Genomic DNA, 8,059 nt, shown 5'->3' with positions numbered 1-8,059 from the left:
TATGGACCACATTGCGTGTGTGACAGCCTTCTTGTTCTCAGCAGACATGTGGGACCTGTGAGGAAGCAAGCAATGTAAGGATCAGCCAATAATGGGCCACTAGTTATAGTATTGGATGGACACTCACTGTCTTATCTTTAGGCTTCTGATACTATTCACCATTATAAAGACCTTCCCAAAACTCTGGAGACTTCTGACTTCGCCTCCCTCACTGCTTCTGAGTCTGTGTCTTAGTAAGGCAGAATGGCTTCTGAGAAACCTTTCTGAGAAGGGACTCTGTTGACCACCTGCTACATGATGATCAGGACAATAGGAGAGAGAGCCTGTCTTAATAATTTAGGGTTCTGCTGTAGAAAAGGAAGCATCTCTTTCCGTGACAGCAGCCCCAGGCAAGCTGGTCAGAGCACCACCCTTCCTCACAACACCCTTCCTCACAACACCCTTCCTCACAGCACCCTTCCTCAGCACACCCTTCCTCACAGCACCCTTCCTCACAGCACCCTTCCTCACAGCACCCTTCCTCACAGCACCCTTCCTCACAGCACCCTTCCTCACAGCACCCTTCCTCACAGCACCCTTCCTCAGCACATCCTTCCTCACAGCACCCTTCCTCACAGCAACTTTCTCAGAGCACCCTTCAGAGCACCTTCCTGCATTGCTTCTAGGGAGGCAATGGTCTGGTTTTTTGGCCAAGAGAGGGTCTAGGAAATACAAATTTAACTATGCTTTGGCCAGATTGGATTGCCATGATCTTTTAGGATAGTGACCATATAAGTGACTGCATTGTTCTCCAGGTCCCTCTACAGTATACTTTAAATGGGCAGAAAGGGAAATATGATTGTCTCTAAATATGTAAGAAACCTCTGATCCCACATATGACTCTTGTAAACAAAATGTCTAGATGCACACAGACTAGCTGGGACTGGGTCAGAGGGTGAGTCTTTATGATGGATACCCCAATTCCACACTGAGTATGTACAGAGGCTCTGGCACCCAGGGAGGAAACCATAGACTTCAGGGCCTGGGGAAGTGGCGGAGCTTTTTAAATTATTTTGTCTCCTAGATCCAGCACCACAATCTTTCAAGATAATTGCTTGGTCTAACTTTCTAGCTTTGATAGAGTAAACTCACATACTAACCCCTTTGCAGTTTTGACACCGTCAGGCAAAATGATAGATTCAGTGTTTTGAATCTCAAATACATTTTATTCTGAAAAAAAAAATATCTTTTGGTGTTTATAAAATTCACTTTCAAGTTTCTTTTCATAATATTTTTATTGATTATTTGGGAATTTTATATCATGAACCCCAATCACACTCACTTCCCAGTCCTCCCAAGTGTGCCTTCCCCCATCCTTGTGGTCTTCCCCCAACCCCCCCTAGAAGAAATAAATCCAATCTGTGTTGCCCACATATTCACTGGAATATGACCAAATTCCCAGTAGCCAGCCTCATACTGAGTCCTTTCCCGCCCGACCCCACATCTGAAGCCACCATCTGTGAAGAGCTACATTTCAGCATCCTTATCTCAATTTTAAGAGTTCTCGTCAATGGCTTTCTGTCTAGGCTGTTACTTTGAGGGTGTAGGGAATAGGGGTTGTCATGTAAGCCTTCAATGTCCCTCTTTCTCAACTGTGAGTCTGCAGTCATCAATACCACTGCAAAAATAGCTTCCTTGCCCTTTACTGTCATTGGAAGCACAGGTCATAGACTTCCACATGGTCTCAAGCATCAGCACGTGCTATGGATCTCAGCATGGCCTCATGTCAGTACAGACCACAGACATCAACAGGGCACTCTGCCACAAAGACATCAATATAGCCTTTGGTGACAGCACAGGCCAACAACAACATGGCTTTGGGCAGCAGCAAAGCCCACAGATAGGATATCCTCATGGCCCTCAGTGATAGCACAGCCTTGGACACCAGGACAATCACCGTCTGCAGTAGGACCATGGACCCAGACATGGCCTTCAGTGGCAGCATGGACCACACACATCAATATAACCCCCGGTGACATCATCAACTGTCAAAGGTGTCAAAGACCAGCTTTGACACCACAGGGTAAACTGAGGCAGGCAGCAAGGTATATCAGTGATTGGGGTCAGTTCTGATAGCATCTTACAATAGTCAGCAGTAGAAGGGCTGATGGGTCAATGCTGATAGCAACAGATGGGGGCTGTTGCTCATGGCAGCCAGCAATTAGAGAAATTACTCAGCAGACTTTTCTCTGAGGGGACAAAGTTTGATTCCTGGGGGCTGGCATCCCCTGTGAACAGTGGAAAAACTCTGAGCTCTTCTAACTCTTCGAAAAAGAAAAGAAAGAAAATTCAAACATACATAACAGTGGATAAAACGAAGCAGATTCCAATAACCTCACACATATACATACAACATGCATATACATATACATACATACATACATACACACATACATACATACTTGCATACAGACCTACAGACAGACAGACATACTCACATTCACACACTGAATGGATGAAATAAAGTTCCAAAAAGTAGGCTCCAAGCAGTTCACACATACACATATACACATATATACACACATACACACACACATGCTCATATATACATATATACACACATACACACATATATATACACACACATACACATACATACACACACATATACACATATACACACATATACACATATATACATATGTACACATATACATACACATATACATATATACACATACACATATATACATATATACACACATACACACACATACACATATATACACACACATACACATATATATACATATATACACATACACATATACACATATATACACACACATACATATACACACATATGCACATATATATATACATATATACACACACATATATACACATATAGACATATATACATACATATACACATATGCACACATATATACATATATACACATACACATATACACATATACACACACATATATATACACACATACACATATACACATATATACATACATATACACATATATGCACACATATATACATATATACACATATACACACACATATATGTACACACATACACATATATACATATATACACACATACACTTGTATGCATATATACACATATACACACATACACATATATACACACATACACACATACACACAGTTGGTAGATGGAGCAAGCTCCAGTACTACTTTATTTTTTCTTCCATAGCTTATATATCCCAGAAAAATCTTTCAAGCAGTGTAAAATTACAATGTGATTACATTCTATTTTTCTTTTAATGAATGACTATGAAAAAAACAGTATGTTCCCCAATGCCTTCACATGAAATAACATTACTTTAGGACAGGTAACGAAAACAAATTATTCTAAAAAAAACCCACATTCATAACTTAGCAAATTGTTCTAGATTAACAAAGTGTGAGCAAGCAAGATAGTTTCTCTTACTGCCAGGCAGCAATTTGCAGTTACAAAGAAAGGATTACTTTATTATCTTAAAAAGTAATCTTGTAAGAATCTTTTAAAAATCACAAAGCTAACATTTTATATATAAAAATAATCAGTCGGGGGTGACCTTAGCTGAGATGTGAAGCTCGGTCTTCATGTGGGTCCCCTAACAACGGGAGGAGACTATCCCTAAAGCTGGCGCCTGTCTGTGTAATATGCTCACCTAGCTGGGCTGCCTTGTCTGGTCTCAGTGGGAGAAGATGTGCCTAGCCCTGCAGAGACTTGATGTGCCAGGTGGGGGTGGGGTGGTGATCACCCTCTCAAAGGAGAAGGGGAAGGGGAATGGGGGAGGGACTGTGTGAGGGGAGGGCCAGCAAGCGGGCAGCAATTGGAGTATAAGTGAATTAAAAAAATCATATCTATGTTAAATCCTCAGAATGCACATCTACTCATCAGCAATTCTTATTAAATCGTATCAGGAAGCTGAGGGGAAAATGGGTATAAGAAATCAATCATCACCAATCCAGCCTCCGTGAGAGTCACGTCAGCCAGTGCTGCCATTGTTGTTCCCTGGCCTTAAAAAGGCCCTATTCTTGCATGCCTTTAATCCCAGCACTGAGGCAGAGGCAGGTGGATTTCTGAGTTCGAGGCCAGTCTGGTCTACAGAGTGAGTTCCAGGACAGCCAGGGCTACACAGAGAAGCCCTGTCTCGAAAAACAAAAACAAAACAAAATCCTAACTTTGCTTCATTAACAATTTTACTTTTCTAAATATTTTTCTAAGGGTGGTGGTCGTAGCTGAAAACCTGTATCTCTAAGTTCTTCTCTAGGGTGATGATTGAACCATTAGTCTGCTCCAGCAGCAATGCTTGAAAGAGGTCAAACATTATTTTTGTGAGTGCCAGAGATACTGTCCAGTGAGGAGCTAGAAGTCCCCCTTAGAGTTCCCATATAATTCTTAGATTAAGAGGGATGTGAGGGCAACAAGCAGAGCAAAACTTCATAACAGCATGATGTTCTCAGGACACGGAGTCCTCATGAGTCATGCCTGTCCATAAATTATAAAGCTAGCTGTCATTCCTCCTGCAAAGGCACAGACCATGGATATTTACATGGGCTTCCGGTTAACTCGGACCATGGACATCAGAACAGCCCTGGCTGCTGTAGGCCTCCACCTCAGGCTTCAATATGGTCTGGGCAAGTAGACCACTAACACCAAAGTGGCCTCCAGGGGCAGCATGGACCATAGAGATCTTTTGAGGAGGTCCAGTCCAGAAAAATGAACCGTTCTTTGTCTTGGACATCCTGTTGTTGCTCAGAACCTGGGTGATCTTGGTGATGCACAGTGTGTTCCAGTCTGTACAAGCTCCAGGCTGCTATTTAGGCCCTACTCAGCAATGACAGTCCCCATTTCCCCATCAATCGGGAATCTGTGTGTCCAAATGTTAATGGTCCTTGTCCCCAATTTTGTTTTTGATCGATTAATAAAGATACAAGTGGCCAATGGCTAGGCAGAGGGAGACAGGGTAGGACCCTTAGAGTTGCACAGGCTAAGATAAAAAGAGGAAAGAGAGAGATGTCTATGACTCGGGGAAGAAGGATGGAACACAGGAGCAGCAGGAGATAAAGCCAATCAGCCATGTGAGATTTCAGGGAAGTGGCCACTGGTAAGTTCCCTGATTAGGCCTGGGATAGCAAGGGAAGGTTTAGGAGCGCCCAGCCTTTGAGGTAGCCAAGACATTTTTAAAAATAAGCTAATGTAAAAACTTTATAAACCCCCCTCAGAGCCCGAGCAGTGTGAAGAAGCAGCGAGGATGACCCCCGGACGGACTAAACCCGTGCGCCCCTGTATACCCGTGTTCAGCGTCAACGTCCCCTGCCGCCGCCATGCCCAAAAGAAAGGCTGAAGGGGATGCTAAAGGAGACAAAGCCAAGGTGAAGGACGAGCCACAGAGAAGATTTGCAAGGTTGTCTGCTAAACCTGCTCCTCCAAAGCCAGAGCCCAAGCCTAAAAAGGCCCCTACAAAGAAGGGAGAGAAGGTACCCAAGGGGAAGAAGGGGAAAGCCGACGAGGGCAAGGATGCGAAGAATCCTGCAGAAAATGGAGATGCAAAAACAGACCAGGCACAGAAAGCGGAAGGTGCTGGGGACGCCAAGTGACGTGTGTGCATTTTTGATAACTGTGTACTTCTGGTGACTGTACATTTTGAAATACTATTTTTTATCAAGTTTTATAAAAATGCAGAATTTTGTTTTACTTTTTTTAAAGCTATATTGTCAGCACACATAACACTTCATTGTTGGGGGGGGGGAGGATCATGTGTCACTAACAAAACATCCCCCAAGCTGGATTGAGGATGAAAACCTCTTTCCTTGATAATTTTGAAAGGCTTCTGTTGGTTTCTAGGAGAGAAATCCTGGTCTTGACATAGGTGCCTTGTGGTCTGGGAAAACTCTAAATTCATTTTCTATATGCTCTCCCCCCGTACCATCAACATAGACTTAATTCCCTTAAGACCAGAGACCTGTTGGAACCTGGCCCCCAAAATTGGTTTTCCAGTCTATTGGGCGATATGGACTTTACACTGACATCACTGAGTGTTCTCAGAAGAGCACTGGTTCCTTTTATAAAAAATTGTGGATCTTCAGATTGATAATTCTGCCATGTTCATTTCCTGAAAGTCAGAGTTGGCTTGTGAAACGTTGTTAAACAACATCCTTAATGTGAAATGTCAACCCTCACTCTAAGCTACTCCCCGTTTTCAAAGCGTTGAATGAAGGTTTCATTGGGTTTTATAGTGGCTTTCTGATTTTGGTAGTCTATACCAGAAGGGAATTTGGAAGTTCTTGTATATCGTTGATTGTCTGCCCATGTCCTGCCTGAAATACCATGATTGTTTATGAAAAGTATCTTTAATAAAGCTGGTTACTGTTAGTCTTGGAAAAAATAAGCTAATATGTGTGTATGTGTGCCTGTGAGTGTGTGTGCGTGTCTTTCATTCACAGATCCAAAGATAGGTCCTGGGTGGGTGTGGGCTTGCGATCCACCTGGATTACACAAAGCAGTGCAGCAAAAACTCATCACTACATGTGAAGGCTTTGATTTTTCTCTAAACCTTCTTTATTTAGGTTTCTTTAATGCTTCAACCTCCCTTCTAGCCCAATGACCAAAGGTAGGAGAGAAAGATGGTTAATAGGATAGGTGGACCTCAACAGAAGTAAGTCTTTGGAGCAATTCCAATCTTCATAGTCAGGATACCAGCAGTCCAGTCAAATAGCAAACACCAAACATGAATCAGTAGCAGCTGCACAATCCCACAGAAACTGCAAGGCTCTACCACATGGGGATCAGTCAGTGGAAGCAGCAAGAATCAGCCAGAATGCCTGGGGAAGTTCTTTGGTGCATTTCTCTCTCCAAAGTGAAAACCACCGAAGAACATAGAAGCACTGCAAGGCCAGTGACGACCAGGAAAGTGCTGCAAGGCTCATCCTTCCACTGTCTGTGGGGTTTTACTTATACTCTTCCCAAACGTCACACACCCTCTCAAGCATCTATCTGCTTCACCAAAACATCCTCCCACAGCTTCCAGAAAAACATCATGTGACACAACTGAGTTTCCAAAGAAACCAGAAATTTCTACTTCACTAAGGGTCACAGATTTGTTGTCAAGGGTCAACTTTCCCACTGAAGCCATTCAATTGTTTGCGTTTTGGAAAAGGTAAGTTTAAAGTTCATTTCTCTCATACTGAATAGTTTACCAAATTCTAAGAAGCAGGGAACCAAAAGAAAATAAATACCTCATCCACTCCACCACTGACAGGCTCACAGTTTAGCAGAGTAAGCAGGTTTGTGAGTCATATGGTTATGTGATGAACTCTGCATACATCCAGATATAAAGAAATTCCAGAGCACAGAGCAAAGAGCAATTAACCACCCCATATAAGGCCCCTTCAGGGTGCTTTGAGAATCTGAAACTGGTGTTAGAAGTGAGTTTGAAAGTGTAAGCGTAAAAGAGAGCAAAGAGTGTGCCAGGGTGGATCCCACAGGGTGAGTTCTTGGCTTGACTTCGGTGGCGGCAGGTTTGACCTTGGTGTTGGCGTGGCTGGGGTCACAGAGAGGCCTTTTCCAGGAGATTAGATGGTGGGTCTGTAAGCAAAGACCTCCTCTATGGCTGCCCAGGGCAGATACCAATGAAAAGAGGCAGTCCATGGTTTTAAGGCATTTCTTATCATGACAGAAAGTGGATGAGTAAAGCCACACCCTCCTTCTCAGGGTGAGCCTGGGGCTAAAATACCTTTTGTCTGGGAAGGGGAGTTTATTGGCTAAGTCCTCCAGGCCTTTGGGTACCTCATTAAAATGGAGATCTGTCTTGGGGCTACATGACCACAGGTCACATCTTCTACCTGTGGAAGGGCTTGGGGCGTTGCCCTTACATGACTGAAGGCCACAAATCTTTGAAGGGCTGAAGCCTCGTGCCAGGAGCCTGGTTCCCCGAGAGTGGGGCAAAACACCTTCCATCCCTTTAGGGTCATCAGGTTTCTAAGCTTTAGCTCAACCAGGAACCAGGCTGCCTCTCATGGTCCTACAATCTGTGAAATGAAGTCCTGT

General features: G+C 43.4%; 1 pseudogene; it reads left to right on the top strand.

Annotated features, from left to right (window-relative positions):
- Positions 1 to 5,337: 5,337 nt before the first annotated feature.
- On the top strand, positions 5,338 to 5,610 carry LOC114633111 (annotated as a pseudogene).
- Positions 5,611 to 8,059: the final 2,449 nt, after the last annotated feature.

The sequence above is a fragment of the Grammomys surdaster genome, unplaced genomic scaffold (assembly GCF_004785775.1).
Source record: "Grammomys surdaster isolate TR1022 unplaced genomic scaffold, NIH_TR_1.0 523, whole genome shotgun sequence".
Lineage (NCBI taxonomy): Eukaryota > Metazoa > Chordata > Mammalia > Rodentia > Muridae > Grammomys > Grammomys surdaster.
This window is presented reverse-complemented; position numbering and strand designations above follow the sequence as displayed.